This window comes from Mus musculus, chromosome 4, assembly GCF_000001635.26.
Source record: "Mus musculus strain C57BL/6J chromosome 4, GRCm38.p6 C57BL/6J".
NCBI lineage: Eukaryota > Metazoa > Chordata > Mammalia > Rodentia > Muridae > Mus > Mus musculus.
This window is the reverse complement of record NC_000070.6, coordinates 137,762,174-137,778,492: the sequence shown is the minus strand read 5'-3', so window position 1 is coordinate 137,778,492 and position 16,319 is coordinate 137,762,174. Positions and strand designations below refer to the sequence as shown.

The window sequence follows — 16,319 nt, the reverse complement described above, 5'->3', positions numbered from 1 at the left end:
TCTTGAAACTTGGTAGCATTTACAGATGAGATCATCTTCAGCAGGCATTTGCCTTGTGGAGAGATTTTTCACGTGGTCTCCGTTCAGGTTCTTTTACATCTGCCTTTGTCAGCGTCGGCAAATTCTAGTTTTAGGAATGTGTGCATTTAATCTACATTTGAACATTTATTCACATAAAAGTTGAACATTTTCTCTTGTCTATGATGGCAGTCTGTCTGTCTGTCTGCCTGCGCAAACTCTGCCACTCTTTTATGTTTCTGAAATGCATTCCCGCCCGTTGGGTCAGAAGCTCCTTCTTCTATTGTGCAGTTGGTCCAGATGGCAACAACACATCTTTGTCCATTCCTTCACTTGCTCTTGGGTGTTTCTCCTGTCCAGTTTGGGCTGTTACAAATTAGCCTTTCAATGCTCCTATAGGGATTCTCATGCAGATAGACTTTCATCCTTTTGAGTACTTAGGGTAGAATTGCTACATTGTGATACACAATTGATACACACCTGTCTAGCTCACGAGGAAGGGCAAACCCTCCCCAGAAAGCAGGTAAAGTTGGTTACAGTAGCATCCATCTCCAGTACTCCTGCAGGGTGACATGAAGCTTGAACAGAAGAAGCCTTGGCTCACAGGCCAGCTAGCCTGGTGTTCACAGGGGAACACTGTCCCAAACACCTGAGGCTGTCACTGTCCTATACACACACACACACACACACACACTGGTGCTGGCCATGTGTAATGTACAAATGTGCAATCCCAGCAGAGTTAAGGTCTACCTAGTCTACACAGAGACTTCCAGACCAGCCAGGGCTACATAAAGAGACCCAATCTAAGAAAAGTTACAGGGTGGGTAGTGGTGGGGCAGGCCTTTAGTTCCAACACTCTAGAGGCATGAGGCAGACTGGTCTACAGAGTGAGTTCCAGGACAGTCAGGGCTACACAGAAGAATCCTGTTTCAAAAACCCGTTTCTTACACCCACATACAAAAACTGACAGTGTTGTTGTATGTTCCTGTGACCAATATGTATTATTTGGGGTCCACCTGTTTTGTGGGTACTGTTTTAGGGTAAGGGATAGGCTTAAATCCTGTCTTTAGCCCCAAGAAAAGGACAGACTATACTCAGGCTTGGTCAGGTCAGTTCCCTCTGCTGATACCTCAGGTCTGAGCATCGCTTTCTCCCCAGGGAGGAGCCATTCACCAAGGTCAGAATCCTCACTTGTCTGATAAGGGATGTGTAGGGTGTCTGTGTCTGTGGGTTCCCTTCTCCTTGTGACCCTGCACATCTTTGACAAATGTCTAGGCTATTCATTCCTAAGGGTGCTGGCTATGGTGGTCCAGGGGCAGTGCGTGCATGCTCAAGAATATGGGCATCTTGGCAAAAGGAGAGCTGAGAAGTCAGTCTGGTTTCCATGCATCTGTGTCCTCCACTCTGAGAACACACAGGCCCAGCTCCATCTGCAGAGAGCTTCTGTCTTCTCAAGAGTTGTCTAGCCGGGCATGATGGCGCACACCTTTAATCCCAGCACTCGGGAGGCAGAGGCAGGCGGATTTCTGAGTTCGAGGCCAGCCTGGTCTACAGAGTGAGTTCTAGGACAGCCAGGGCTACACAGAGAAACCCTGTCTCGTAACCCCCCCCCCAAAAAAAAGAAAGAAAAAAGAAAAAAAAGAGTTGTCTAAGCCCTGCCTTATTTATTTATCTATTTCTCTATTTGTAAATTTGTTTATCTATTTATAAATCTATCTATCTATCTATCTATCTATCTATCTATCTATCTATCTATCTATCTATCTATCTATCTTAGAGGCAGGGTCTGATATGACCCAGTCTGGTCTCATGCTCACTTTCAGATCACTCTATAGCTAAGGATGACCTGGAACCCATGATTGTCCTGAGTGCTGAGATTACAGGCATGGCATGGACCACTGTGCTGTGCTTGTGTGGTGCTGAGGATCCAGCTCAGAGCCTGCTACATGCTAGGTCAGCACTCTACCAACCGAGACACACTTAGGCCACACTGTTCACTTTTGATGAAGGTGAGCAGGCCCAGGTGTGTCCTGTCACACTCTGAGCACAGTGACCTGACCTCCAGAGTAGAGTCACAAGCACTCGGAACCATCAGCCCTGAAATCTAGCTCAGTCTAGAAGAGACAGACCTGTGCCCTTAACAAATTTACTTTTTCAGTGCCAGGATGGAACCCAGGGCCAGTGCTCCACCACTGAGCTGTGCCTCGAATCCAGACCTTGACTTTTTCTTTTTCTTTTTTCTTTTTCCTTTTTTTTTTTTTTTAGTTTTCCAAGACAGGGTTGTTTCTCTGTATAGCCCTGGCTGTCCTGGAACTCACTTTGTAGATTTTTTCTTTTTCTTTTCTTTTCTTTTCTTTTCTTTTCTTTTCTTTTCTTTTCTTTTCTTTTCTTTTCTTTTCTTTTCTTTTCTTTTCTCTCTCTTTCTTTCTCTCTCTCTCCTTCTTTCTCTTTCTTTCTTTCTTTCTTTCTTTCTTTCTTTCTTTCTTTCTCTCTCTCTCTCTCTCTCTCTCTCTTTCTCTCTCTCTCTCTCTCTCTCTCTCTTTCTTTCTTTCTTTCTTTCTTTCTTTCTTTCTTTCTTTCTTTCTTTCTTTCTTTCTTTCTTTCTTTCTTTCTTTCTTTCTTTCTTTCTTTCTTTCTTTCTTTCTTTCTTTCTTTCTTTCTTTTTCCAAGACAGGGTTTCTCTGTGTAGCCCTGGCTGTCCTGGAACTCACTCTGTAGACCAGGCTGGCCTCGAACTCAGAAATCCGCCTGCCTCTGCCTCCCAAGTGCTGGGATCAAAGGCATACGCCACCACTGCCCTGCTGGTTTTTTTTTTTTTTAAGTTTATTTGTTTTATGTATATGAGTACACTGTCGCTGTCTTCAGACACACCAGAAGAGGGCATCAGGTCCCATTACAGATGGTTGTGAAGCCACCATGTGGTTGCTGGAATTTGAACTCAGGACCTCTGGAAGAGCAGTCAGTGCTCTTAAACCGTTGAGCCATCTCTCCAGCCCCTTGCCTTGAATTTTTGACATTAGAAACATTACAAATGAGACAACACCAGAAAAGAAGGTTAGCAAATTAAACCTGGAGGAAAGCCTAGTTTTCTCTGTAATCCTAACACCTGTGAGTACAGAGGTTCACATCTGTAATCCCACATTTGAGAGCCCAAGGTGGGAGATAGAGTAAGACAGGGCTGGAGAGATGGCTCAGTGGTTAGGTGCACTGACTGCTCTTCCAGAGGTGCTGAGTTCAATTCCCAGCAACCACATGGTGGCTCACAACCATCTGTAATGGGATCTGATGCCCTCTTCTGGTGTGTCTGAAGAGAGTGACTGTGAGTTTCAGGGCAGCCAGGGATATAGATAGAGAGATCCTATATTATTAATAATAATATAGAGAGCCTGTCTTAATAATAATAACCATAGAAGAAGACACACACAGTCTCCTCCTCAGCCATGACACACACTGGGTCACTCACAGTCCTTCCAGTCTTTCGTGGCCTCCAGGCTTTTGTACCAGCTGCCTGCCTCTGGTTCACTCAGTCTTGCCTGCTGACTTCAACACCCTGGCAACAGAGACCCTGAGTACTTGCCCCCATTCTGTGTGACTTATGTGACTATGTGTAAAGGTCCCATAACCTCTTTGGGGAAAAACCCGAAAGTCTTGGTCTGCCCCCTTGCTGGCCTGTGTTGAGTGGCGTCTCCTAAAACCTCAGCCGTTTCAGCCCAGCACAATGGCAAACAGTTTTTGAACTTTGGAGTTGAAAACTTTGGACCTAGCTCTGCTGCTCCTGTGCGTGATCTTAGTCCTTTCACCGCTCTGTGTACCCTAAGATGAGGACGACCACATGAGTACCTGCCTCAAAGCACCAGTGGTGGTATAACTCAGTGGCAGAGTGTTCTCCTATCTGGGCTAGGCCCTGGGTTTCAGTCTAACACTGTAGAATTCAGGAAATAATAAAACCTGGCATGCACTTTCCACCTACATCCTATGGACTGAGCCTTAGAGTGTATACCTCTGCATCACGTCTGTGGGATGGGGCGGGTATCACACGGGGCCCCAGGTCTACCAGCTCTAAGACCAAGATTCTCTTTCACCCACACCAGTACTGGGAAGACTATCACTTGAGCCCGGTAGGGGAAGCCGGTTGGAAGTCCCCCCCCCCCCACACACCACACACACACACACACACACACACACACATCCCCGCACATGTGCAGTCCAGCTGTGCATGGTAGGCTTTATGCAAATACACTTTGGTGATGGGCCAGAAGTTAATGGTGGAGACAGAACAAGAGTGGGTTGGCAGTTTAGGGCTCACATGATCTCGGATAGAGCCTAAGGGGTTTTGAGGCTGTGGAGAGGGGCAGAAGAGGCCCCAGGAAAGGAGGCCCCCAGCCTGGGCTGGAAGGATGGGTAGAGCCCAGAAGCAATGCCAGGGACCTCACTCCCGCTGCTTGCTCTGGATTGCCTGGGCTTGTGGCTCTGCCTCCCTCTTTAGTTTCCTCTTCTGTAGGTGTGAGTACAGCAGCCTCTGAGGGCCGCAGTGTGAACTGTAGGGCTCTGGAATATGGGTCCCGGGCCAGCCCTTCTCTGAGCCTGCCTTCCCTCCCTGCCTCTTCTGTCTCTTCCTGCATCGCAGAGGACTTCACTTCAGCAAGGTTGTTCATCACCTCAACCCTGTCAGGGCTTTGACCTATTGGCCCCTGGTGGGCATTAGCTGCTCAATGAACAGCAGCTAGGAGCCATTGTTTAAATACCATTAAAGCCCTAGGACACAGGAGGCTGCTGATGTCCCTGGGCGCTGGGGGACTGTTCCTGCTGTGCAGGTCTGTTCCTTTTAACTTTTAAACAGTTTTGAAGGCTGTCAGGTGGAACAAACAGCCTCAGAGGACAGCCAGCTTAGCCCTGCCCCTGCTACCCAGGGACCAGGGGCAAAGGCCCTGGGCTTGGGGCCAGGAACATCTAGGACATAGCTGGTTCTGCCCCTCTTCAGTTCAGGGACCTTGGGCATGTCACTTGACTCATGTCACTCCTGTGCATCTGACTTCTCCTCTGAGATGGATTTCTTACAGTTCTGTACTGGTGACTTCCCAGGGACTGACTGACCACTTGACTGAAGGGCCCAGTGGGCAGACAAGGACGCTTTCAGGCACCGGGCCTGTTAATACTAATGTTAAATGGAGCCCATACCAACCCGTGGGAAGGTGTGTGTCTCTATTCTAGGCAATCCTACCCAGGAATTCAGGAATTTCCTCTAATTCTTTTCCCCTCCCTCTCCCCCACTTCCTTGCCTGCCTGCTTTCTTCCTTCTATACATACATCCTTCCTTCCATCCATCTGTCTTTCTTTTCTGACATGGTCTCATTATATAGCCCTGGCTGGCCTGGAACTTGCTTTGAAGCCCATGCTAGCCTTGAACTTGAGCAATCCTCCTGCCTCTGCTTCCAGAGAACTTGGGGTCGCAGACTCGCACCGCCATGCACAGCCACGGATTCCACCTGTGTGAATTCGCACACAGTGTGTCTGCCCACCTTTGACGAGTTTGTCCCGTTTCTTCCCTGGGCATGACCGACCCGGTGTGATTGTTTACAGTGTGAGAGCTGAGGGAAACCCTCTGGACTGGAGTTCTGAGGGCAGAGTTTGGGCTCTAAGCAACAGAACAAACCAAAGCAAACAATAGGAGAATGTACTGGCTTCCACTCAGAGGTGAGCTTCAGGCATGCCTGCGGCCAGGGTCTGGATCCAGCGTCCTACTCATGGGTTTTTCTGTAGGTTTCTAGTCCATCACCCAGGCCGTGTTCCCCCCTGGGGCTTCCTCACTTCACACCCACAATGCTCTGGTATCCAGATGGAAACCGTCCCAGCCTCTGCCAGTCACCCGACCTGCAGCCACCAAAAGGAAGAGGGCTTCCCCTGTTGGGGAGGGGAATGGACTCAGAGTAGCCAGATATGACAGCGGGTGTCACCATGTCACTGTGGTGGCAACAGAGAACACTAAAGAGGTCCTGTCTCAGAAACTGACATTGGAAGCTTCGTGGAGTGATCATCCCTGATACAAGGGATGGAGAGGGCAGCCTGAGACAGCCCCCGTGGCTCCCTCTCTCTGCAGAATGGTAATCACAGAGGAGTGGACCAGGGTGGGAGGGAAGTCTGGGAGTGCTACCAGACTCTTAGGTGAGATAGTCCCCCCAGCCCCCAGAACACAGGTAATAAATATTCAAGGCAGGAGGAGCTGGAGGAGAGCCTGCGTGGTCGGAGATGTGCTTTCTGCCAGACCCCCAGCCTAGGCTGAACCAGGGAACTCAGTGGTCATGAGTCACAGCCCGTGTCACAGCCCCAGTCCATGTGGAGGCAGTCCTGCTAGATGCTAGGGTGGCAAAGGCATCGCATGAGGAGTCCACCAGGCTTGGGTGGCTACTGGCTCTCCCACACCTTGCAGTACAAGCCATGAGCTCCTGTGCTCTTGGTCCTGAGAGTTCTGCCCACATTGGATCCTTGGGAGATAGCACAGAAAGCTTCTAGCACATAGTAGGTGCCCTGTGCTTTTAGCACATAGTAGGTGCCCTGTGGAGACATCCTCCTCATCCTATTAGTTGCTGTGTGGCCTTGCCCTGTGCCCTGGGAGCAAGGAGAGCATCCACCAATCAGAACTCTGCTGGCTGACTTCCTGCCTCTGCCACGAAGGGTGATGGTGGTTTCTCTCATCGTCCCTTGTCCTGTTGAATTCCCATTCTAAGGCACAATGTCAAGGCACATTGTGACCATTGGTCTAGCACACCACCGTGGGTTTCAGTTTTTGAGTCAGGAGCTCATGTAGTCCAGGTTGGCTTTGAACTGACTGGAGAGACAGCAAGCGCTGGGGCCGACAGACCTAAGACACCACGCCCTGCTGGATTAGCTCATTACCAGCCCATGTTCCTGCCTCTCTCGCCCCCACTACTAAGAGCCTCACACACCCCAGCTGCTGAGAGCCCGACAGCTGGTCACAAGCTCGATCGGAATGTGGGAAGGATGCTGTGGAGGCCCCGCTGCCAGCTACCAGCATCTGTGCACTCCCTGTGTGTGCTAGCTGGGACTCTGCTTGTGTCGGGGCCCACCCAGCGCGTTACAAGTTCAAGGCCAGTTTCCATAGCCAGGGCTGCCTCAGCCTCCTCCCCAGGGTTGTCTCAGGACTAACCAGGTCCTCCCAGGGGGAACACAGCCAGGACAGAGCTGGGGGTGGGGAGGGTGTCTCAGAGTCCTAGGAGGATGGACTGAAGCTGGAGATTGTGGGAGAAGTAGGGTGTATCTAGGGTCAATATCCTGCCCAAGTCTCACAAGGATTTCCACAGCCCAGCTGGCTATAGTTGCTGGGTCAGTGACCTAAACCCAGCCTATCCAAGAAGTGACTCTACCCATTTCCCAACGTGTGACATTGGCAGACCTCATCTCTCTCTGGGGTAAGGGGAGCCCCTCCCCAAGGAATCCAAGGGAAACACTCCAAAACTGGGATTTGGGGAGCAAGGATCCTGAGTCATGGTATCGTCCGGTCCCTATTGCGTATGTGATGTGCCGAACAGTTCCAGTCAGTCAGGGTGCTCCTATCAGAGGTTACGCCGGCATCCTGAGAGGACTTCCAAAAGCCCAAAACACCCACATGGAAGACTGAATTCTGACAGGGTGACTTGCTGCTAGACTCTGGGCAAGCTACTTAACCTCTCTGTACTCAGTTTTCCCATTTGTGGAATGGGAAAAGCTGGAGTGTTTATCCTGCTGGGCATTGTAGGATTAAATGAGTTAATAAAGGTAAAAGTAGCCCTGGCTAGCCTAGAAGTCATTATGTAGACCAGGATAGCTTTGAAATCAGAGAGATCAACCTGCCTCTGGCTCCAAGTCCCGGGATAAAAGACATGCATGCACCGTCACACTCCGCCCGCAAAGCTCTCTCTGGGCTAGCCTGGGCTTCCCAAGCCAGACCCTGTAAGTTCGGGACAGGGTGTGGAAGGAATGTCCTCTAATGCTATGGTTGACATGTTCTCCTCAGTCAGTGTCCTTAATGCACAGTTTCTAAACACCAGCATCGCCGCCCAGCCTTGCAGACCGTCGTCACCTTAGGCCTCTAACCATCGCCTCCCATGGGAAGAAGATGTGTCAGGGTGCTGTGTGACTCTGGAAGGTCGTGCACCCTCTCTGTGCCTTTCAGTTTTTGATGTTAGGATGGGACTGCTGTGTTTCCTGGTGGGGGATGGGGAGGCTAGGGAGTGGGACAGAGACTGGGTACAGCACAGGAAGGAGCAGGGGACTGAAACACCCCTCAGTGATGCATGGCCCCTTTCAACCTCTCCCTCCCATGCTCAGCCTCCAGCCCATAGGCAGGATGTGTCCTCTCCATGGGTGGAAGGAAGCCTGTGTACCTATAAAGTGATGCCCTGGGCCTTCCACCTCCCTCCTGGCCCCGTCTCTCCTCCCACTGAGATCCTAGGCTTAGGCTCCAACCCATGAGGCTGTCTGGTGTCCCGGTGAGTGAGCCTCCGATAGCCCCAGACCTCATGCCCAGTGCCTTCTGATTTCCAGCTCTGGCAGCCACACCCTGACTGGTGACAAGGGTGAGTGAAGACGCAAGCCAGCTCCTGCTTTGGCTCTTTTGGGGTTGCTCCAGGCTGCTCTGTCGTCAGACAACTGCTCTCTGCTTGGCCATTGCCCCTGACTGAAATTCCTCACATCCTGTCTCTCGGCTTCCCATCATCCTGGCTGCTCCTCTAACGTAGCTACACTGCCAGGCTCCCCGGTGACCTTTTAGATTACACTAGTCTGTTCTCTAAAACAGGCAAGAGCCTCACACTGCCTGGGGCTTGTGAGAAGAACCCAGTGAGAATGAGATGGGAAAGGGGACATAGGGGACAGGGACCTGTGACCTGCCTCGATCCAGATGCTGAACGTTGAGCATTATAGAGCAGGAAAGACCATTTCAGCCTCAGGTGAGCAGGTCCGTGGGCAAGCTCTGTGTGTGTGTGTGTGTGTGTGTGTGTGTGTGTGTCTGTGTGTCTGTGTGTCTGTGTGTGTCTGTGTGTGTCTACCCAGCTCTCCTCTGTCTCCTTCATTCTCCCTTCCCACTTCCCTACACTCACACCTGCCTGCCCCACGTTCAGGTTGAGCCTTTGCTACAGATAAAATGGCCGGAATCTTTATGGCAACCCCAAGTCTCTCTCAGACTCTCAACTCCACAAGGGAGTGGCCCGGTGCAGAAAGGGTGAGATTTCTCACCCCAGGTTATCTAGCTTGAGGGGCAGAGACAAGGTTCACCCCTGCAGCCTGGCCCGGTGTTGCCCTCGGGCTGCCGGGCTGCCTCTTCCAACACCCACTGTTGGCCTGGCAGACCTTTCCTGGCTGCTGCCCCGGCCTCTCCAGCCACAGACTGCCCAAGGGCAGAGACATTCATGCCATGTTAGGAGGTGATGCCTGGCTGGGGCTGGGGTGAGGAAAGCTGGCAGGGGAGCTGAGGGGAAAGTGCGGAGGGAACAAGAAGAGTCTTTGGGTGGACTTCAGAGAACTTTCCAGAACAGGGAGGGCAGTCTACAGCTGTCCTGGGGCTGAGGGTGTTCCCAGATGGCTGGTGTTCTCTCAGAGGCCTGAAGACTCAATGCACCCTCTCAACCTTGTTCTCCTAAGTCCGTTTCCTACCAAGAAGGGATGTCAGCTCCTGGAGACCTGAAGTATGTTCTGTCCCTCCAGGGTCTGGCTTAACCTTCATCTACAGAAGTTCCTTTGGGATCTGACCACAGCCCACGTCCTTTCCCCAGCCCTTCACAGCGGGTGACCCTAAATAACTTCCGCCAGTGACTGAATAATGCCCTGGCCAAAAAGGACTATCAAAGACACTTGGCTTGGTTGTGAGACAGGTCCAGATCCTCTCCCAGGCACTGCAGCTAAAGCCATGGCCTTCCGCAGAGCCGCTTGGCACAGTGGCTGTAAGCTACTGTCTCTGCTAGGTTTTCTCCAGCCTTAGCCTCAGAGAGAGCTCTGAACCAGCTGACAAGGGAGCTGTCTCTAGCTGCACTTCTGTTCTTCCTGGGGGCCTGGGAGGTGGCTAGAGTCACTAACTTCCTGAATGCTGGGACAATAGGTGTGTGTTACTGTATCTATCCCGTCTATTTCAACTTGAGGTTGGCCATCTCTCCAGTAAACCCATCTTCCCCAGTGTCCCTTTAATCCTGTCCACTAAGTGCTCACAGTGTTATGCTGTGTAACGTGGTATATTGCAGCAGGAGGGGGAGGGAGCACCTCAGAAGGCCCTGCCAAGATGCCCCCACCCCCACCCCCAGGAATCACACCCACTGACAAGCCTAGAATAAAGATTTATTGCAGGAGAAGTAAAGGGAGGGGGATCTGGAAAAGGGAAGGACAGAGATGGCAAGGGGGGAGGCGGGGAGATGAGCAGTCCCTCTCATATGCCAGGTTGGCTCGCACCTGGCAGCAGGTGATGATGTAAGCTGTTGCTAGGTTCCAGGGAAGAGTCTAGTGGAATTGTCTGGAAGCCAATACACAGGCCCCAACAGTAAGGGGAGGCAGAGCAAGGTGATTCTTTTAAATGTTCATTATATTTTTTTATTTATGTTGTGTGTGTGTGTGTGTGTGTGTGTGGTGTGTGTACGCGCACTCAACATGTGCACACGGGGACTGAGAGTCTCCATTTTTCAGTCTGTGAGATGGGACCATTTTCACTTTGCTGACAGTACAAGATACCATAAGAGGCTAGATAGGAGACCGGCAGGCCCTCAGATAGGCGGCCTCCAGCCTGAGGGATTCCTAGGTGACTGCCAGCTTTGAGCCTGACTGGCCTGGTGCTATTCTGGTTCCTAGGCCGAAATTCCATCCCTACCGCCGTACCTGTTTCCTTGTCTGCCAATGGAGGTGCTAATACCTGGTTCACATGGTGTTGGCCACACAGTAGGTACTTTGTTCTAGATGTCTCCCTGGCTTGTGGATGGGGTAAAGGTGGCAACAGCTGGTGTCAGGCCTCATTCGAGCTCCTTCCTTTCTGAACTTTACTGATTATTAATTTTCTAACTTGGGGGTTTCTGAGAAAGGGTCTCACGTAGTCCAGGCTGCCTCGCTGTGTAGCAGTCTTAGCTTCTTTTGCTGTCGCTGTGATAAAATATCTCCACAAAAGCAGCTCAAGAAAGGAAGCGTTGAGCTGGGCAGTCGTGGCACACACAGCCGATCCCAGCACTCTGGAGGCAGAGGCAGGCGAATCTCTGAGTTCGAGGCCAGCCTGGTCTACAGAGCGAGTTCCAGGTCATCCAGGGCTACACAGAGAAACCCTGTCTCAGAAAACAAACAAACAGAAGGGTTCATTTTGGCTCACAGTTCCAAGCACAGAGCTTTAAGGTGGGGAAGTGAAGACCGCAGGGAGCTGGAAGCAGCCAATTACGTTGAACCCCCAGGCAAGAAGTTCTTTCTCCTTACCCTGTACTCTGGCCTGGGAATGCTGTCACCAGATCTCTGAAATTAAGTTTAATCTTAATAATCCCCCACAGGCACACTCAAAGGCCCATCTCCTGGGTGATTCTGGAGTCTGTTGACAACACAGTAGCTCAGGATGTCCTTGAACTCCTGGACCCTTCTGCCTCCAGCTCCCAAGTACTGGAATGGCAGGCAAATGCCATCACGCCTGACTTATGCTGTGATGTTGACGGAGCCCAGAGCTTTCTGCATTCTAGGCATGTGAGCCCTACCTCTGGCCCTTTTAGCTTTTACCTCACCAAGTGCCTGGCCCATGGTAGGTGCTTTGTCTACACTGGCTGGTCAGTCATCTCTCTAGAACCTAGAACGGAGTTGGGTTTATAGCAGGTGCTCAGCAAATGTTCTGGAGGGAGGAGTGAAAGGACAAAGTTTAGTGAACAGCGTCAGCCCTCCCCCCAAACCTCTCCCGGGGCCGGGGTGGGGGAGGGGAACTCATCCTTCCTGCCTAATCCCAGGAGATTAACTCAGGAGTAAGGCCAGGTCACAGCCACTGACCCCAGGCTGCAGAGCTAGTGGGTTTGTGTGACAATCACATCTGAAGGCTCTCTTCACTCCAAGATGGCCCTCCTGTCGCCCACTCTGGACTTGGTGGTCACAGCAGTTGGTAGCTTCCTTCTGTTCGTGCTGGCCCTGGGCCTGCTCTGTTTCTTCACCTGTCGCCTGGCCAGGCCACTCAGGTAGGAGACCCTAACCTCTGCCCCTTCCAAGTGCCCTGCCCCCAAATGACTGTTCATGTAGGACAGAAAGAAGATGGGCACTAGTCTCTCTCTTGTCTCTGGTGGGGAAACTGAGGCCAGAAGAGAGCCATCCCCTCCCTGGAGAAGCAGGCGGAGCCTGTCTGGGTATGTAAGTGCTGGCCAGCTAGCTGGACCCCAGCTCAGTTCTCTGAACTGTCTTGTGAGGTCAGGAGAACCTGTGACTGGGGGTGGGGGGGGGCGTGTGGGTTCCCAGGTGGACATGACAGAGTGCCGGGTCACGGGCATCTTCGGTCCTGTCTTTCAGATTGTCCTGACTCTATTGACGCCAGCCAGAGACTGGCGTTCTCCCAAACTCTGGAGCCGCTGCCCCAATGCCATTGTCAAGGCCCAGGCCCAGCCTCGAAGCCTCTCTTCTGGCCTGCCAAGTAGCTGTTCCCTCACCCAAAGCCACAGCCCAGCTGGAACCATTGCGTTCTTGTCCTAAATAATCAGATCACGTAGCTGGGAGCCTGGCAGAAAGGCCAGGCTAAGCAGTGGGAGGGGACTGTGAACCAGCATCCACTCCAACAATGGGTGGTGGGAAGCCAGGGCTCCCCCAGACTGGGCCCACCAGAGCCTCTCACCCGAGCTGCCTGAAGCCTCTGGGGTGGGGGAAGGGAGGAGTCTGAGCAGAGGCAGGAGGCTGAAGGATTTTCCCTCTCCCAGTGCCTCATAGATTTATCTCCCAGTTAGGCCGTCTCAGTGCAGGGCCCTGAGGCCAGAGCTCAGCATCCCAGCCTGAGCATCTATTGTAGGCTCTAGGCTCAGGGTGCAAGACTTTCACAGTCTGGGTCTTCAGTTTCCAGAGACCCGGGAGCCTCAGACAAACCATGCAGGCTGCAGGAGCCCTCTTAGTAGGCCCCCTCCTTATACCTTTGTTTTGGGTGCTAGGTGCAGAGAGAGTGGACTGAATTCCATTTCTCAGGCCACATGTGTCACACCTCAGTTTTCACCCCTTGCCTTTCCCGTCCCTGTGCCCTGCATCACCCCACAGTGTTTGATCCTTTGTGTTCCTTCCTCAAGCTCTGTCCACGTGGCATGTTTGACAGCTACTTTTGCTAGGACTGATACATCACAACCATAGACTGAACGTCATGTTACTGACATGATTGATCCTTATTGTGGGCAAGAGCTTGCTGGGTAATGAATTAAGTCTTATGGAGAATTTGCGCGTTTATCCACAATGGTTTCTGTAATTTTTTTTAAGATTGTCTGTTTATTTAATGTATATGATGTATATGAGTGCTCAGTTTTCCTGCACCTCAGAAGAGTGAATCAGATTCCATTCCAGATGGTTGTGAGCCACCATCTGGTTGCTGGGAATTGAACTCAGGACCTCTGGAAGGACAGCCAGTGCTCTTAACCGCTGAGCCATCTCTCTAGGCTTTCTGCAAGGTTTTTGGCATAAGGCTTTTGCCATTCTGCCAACGTAAAAAATTCTTTTGGGGGCCAGAGTAGTTGCCTAGCCAAAGTGAGGCCTTGGGTTCTTTCTAGAAGCAAGAAAGAAGGTAGGAGATGGGGGAAGAGGGAGGGAGGGAGGGAGGAAAAAAAGAAAGAAAACCCCTAAGGTCTTTTCAGCCTGGCTTTCTAAGTGCTGTCACCGTGTCTCCTATGCCTGGTGAACCTGTCGAGTCTCATCAAGGTTATAACCGCCACCAGATACCCTTGATCCCAAATTTTCTACCTTTAGCCAAGACCTGCCAGTCTCCACTGCAGCTGTCTGTCCTTCCCAATGACACCTCAAACTTGCTGCATCAAATCAAAGTCCCCGAGTCGCCCCCACAAAACCCATTCCACCTCACGCTTCCAAATGTCACCTCAGTGCAGAAAGATGAGCTCTTTCACCCTGCAATCAGAAACAAGGAAGAGACCTTTATTTTGTCCTTTCTGTCCCTCTCACACTAGAAGTTCCGGCCAGTGGAGTAAAGCAAGATGGGGGAGGGGCGGGGGAGACTGGAAAAAGTCACAGGGCTGGAAAAGAGAAAGTAAAACTTAAGTCCTTACATCTTATTTACTCAGTGTTGTGTGTGCCTGTGTGTGTGTGTGTGTGTGTGTGTGTGTGTGTGTGTGTGTGTGTGTGTGTGTGTGTGTGTGTGTGTATGTGTGTGTGTGTGTCTGCTCATGTACACATGCTTGTGCAGAGGTCAGAGGAACCTTTCGGGTATCAGTTCTCTTCTTCCATCCTGTGGTTCCCTGGGATGGAACTCAGGTTGTCAGGCCTCGGTGGCAAGCGCCTTTACCCACAGAACTTTTTTGCTGCCCTTACTTAAGCTCTTGGTAAATTATGTGCTTGTCTACATAGAAAATGCCAAGGAATTCCCACATGTACACACAACATTTTGAGTTTAAGTGAGCTAAGCATATAGGGTCAAAGCGTAAACAAACAAACAAACAAACAATATTTCTTTACAGTAGCATTAAAAAAACCAAGGCATGTATGGTAACCACACACACACACACATGAGAGAAAAGCATATGTATAAGTGTCACAAAACCTGTCTAAGTTCTGTCTGCCGATCAGTCAAAGGACCAGGAGAGTCAGCACTGTACAGACAACGACTCTTCCTACTAATCAATGGCTCTTTTTATGGGGCTTGGTTTTTCTGAGACAAGGCCCTGGAACTTACTCTGTAGACCAGGCTAGCCTCAAATTAGGAGATCCATCTTTTTCTGCCTCCCAAGTGCTTAAACGTGTGCGCTACCCCACCCCACCCCGCTAACTTTCTTTATATATATTAAGATTTTATTTTATGTATATGAGTGCTTTGTCTGCACATATTTCTGTGCACCACATGTTCGTTTGATGTCCTTAGAGTTGCAGATGGTTGTGAACTGCCGTGGGTGCTGGGACTCGAACTCAGGTCCTCTGTAGGAGCAGCCAGTGCTCTTAACCACTGAGTCATCTCTCCAGCCCCTCTATTCATTTAAACTTACTTATATTGATTTTGTGTGTGAGACAGCGTGGGTGCACACATGTCACAGTGCATGTGTGAGATCAGGGGACAACTTGCTGGTGGGTGGTGGGTTCTAGGTATTAAACTCAGATCGTCAGGTGTGGTGGCAAGTACCCGTATCCGCTGAGTTCTCACTAGCTGAATATACGGTGCTCGTCACATGGTGATAGAGGACCAATCAGGGAAGCCGGGTTTAGCAGTGGGGACTGCTTGATTACAAGGAGACCATACAGGCTTGGGTGGCAAGGCGGGTCTCCCCTAATCGTGGCAGCATTGGAGGACTCTATTCTTGTGTCAGACTTCAAAGCCTTGCTTTACAGTTGAGGAAATGGAGGGGTTGGGGTTACCATAGTAATCTTGCCGTTATTTCTGGAATCAAAAGCCCTGTGGTCAAGATTCAGCTTTGCCGCCTGCTTGTTCGCAAGCACAGGCTAATTATGTCTCCTCTCTACACCATGGTCTTCTCGTCTGTCATGGGAGACGGTTTTTTCCTCTTTCCTTGCTGCAGAAGTTATTAGCAAGAACCCCAGTGGAAATCCCACCCAGCCTCAGGTTGACTGTGTTCCCAAATGTCAGCTCTGACCTTAGAGATAGTAACCCACATGCAGAGAAGTCCCCATACGGGGGGGGGGGGGGAGACTGTTCCATTTTGAAGCTAAGCTCCCACACCTCAGAAGTCCCATTGACACCCCTGTCCTGTCTTATTCCACTCTCTCTGTACCTAGTACCCAAAACAAAGGGAAGAGGGGGTCTGCCCAAGGGATGCTGCAGCCTACGTGGCTGGGTGCCATTGTCTTCCATGTGTGCCCATGGGTCTGGCTTTTCTGGCTCCGCCACACGTGGGGAGGGGCACTCGAGGCACTGCCAGCCATGAGTTCTCAACTGTGTGTGTCGGGATGGAGATAGGAAACAAGGGCTGGCTGGAGTAAACGGGGTCTCACGGCAGCCGCATGGTGCTCGGCTGTGGTGGGTGTCGTCAGGTGCCCAAAGTTGTATCCGGGGACGCTCTTCTGACAGGGAATGAGCACCCCAGTCCCCTGTAGGAGCACAGATAAGGGAGGGGAAACCTTAGGCCATCAGTTGTCAACCTGTGGGTCTTGGTCCCTTTGGGGATCATGTA

At 51.2% G+C, this 16,319-nt stretch overlaps 1 protein-coding gene across 7 annotated transcripts in view; it reads left to right on the top strand.

The window, feature by feature from the left end:
• Alpl (alkaline phosphatase, liver/bone/kidney) overlaps window positions 1-16,319 on the top strand; it is a 54,654-nt gene that overhangs the window by 17,892 nt on the left and 20,443 nt on the right. The window contains exon 1 of one of the 7 annotated variants that reach the window (XM_006538497.3): window positions 8,503-8,591. The exons of 4 other annotated variants lie outside the window; for them this stretch is intronic. The gene's annotated coding sequence lies outside the window, so the exon portion shown is untranslated. Of the gene's footprint in view, window positions 1-8,502; window positions 8,592-8,677; window positions 8,964-12,017; window positions 12,186-16,319 lie in introns of those variants that run through there. 2 more of the 7 variants (XM_017319924.1, NM_001287172.1) reach the window with 2 other exon arrangements.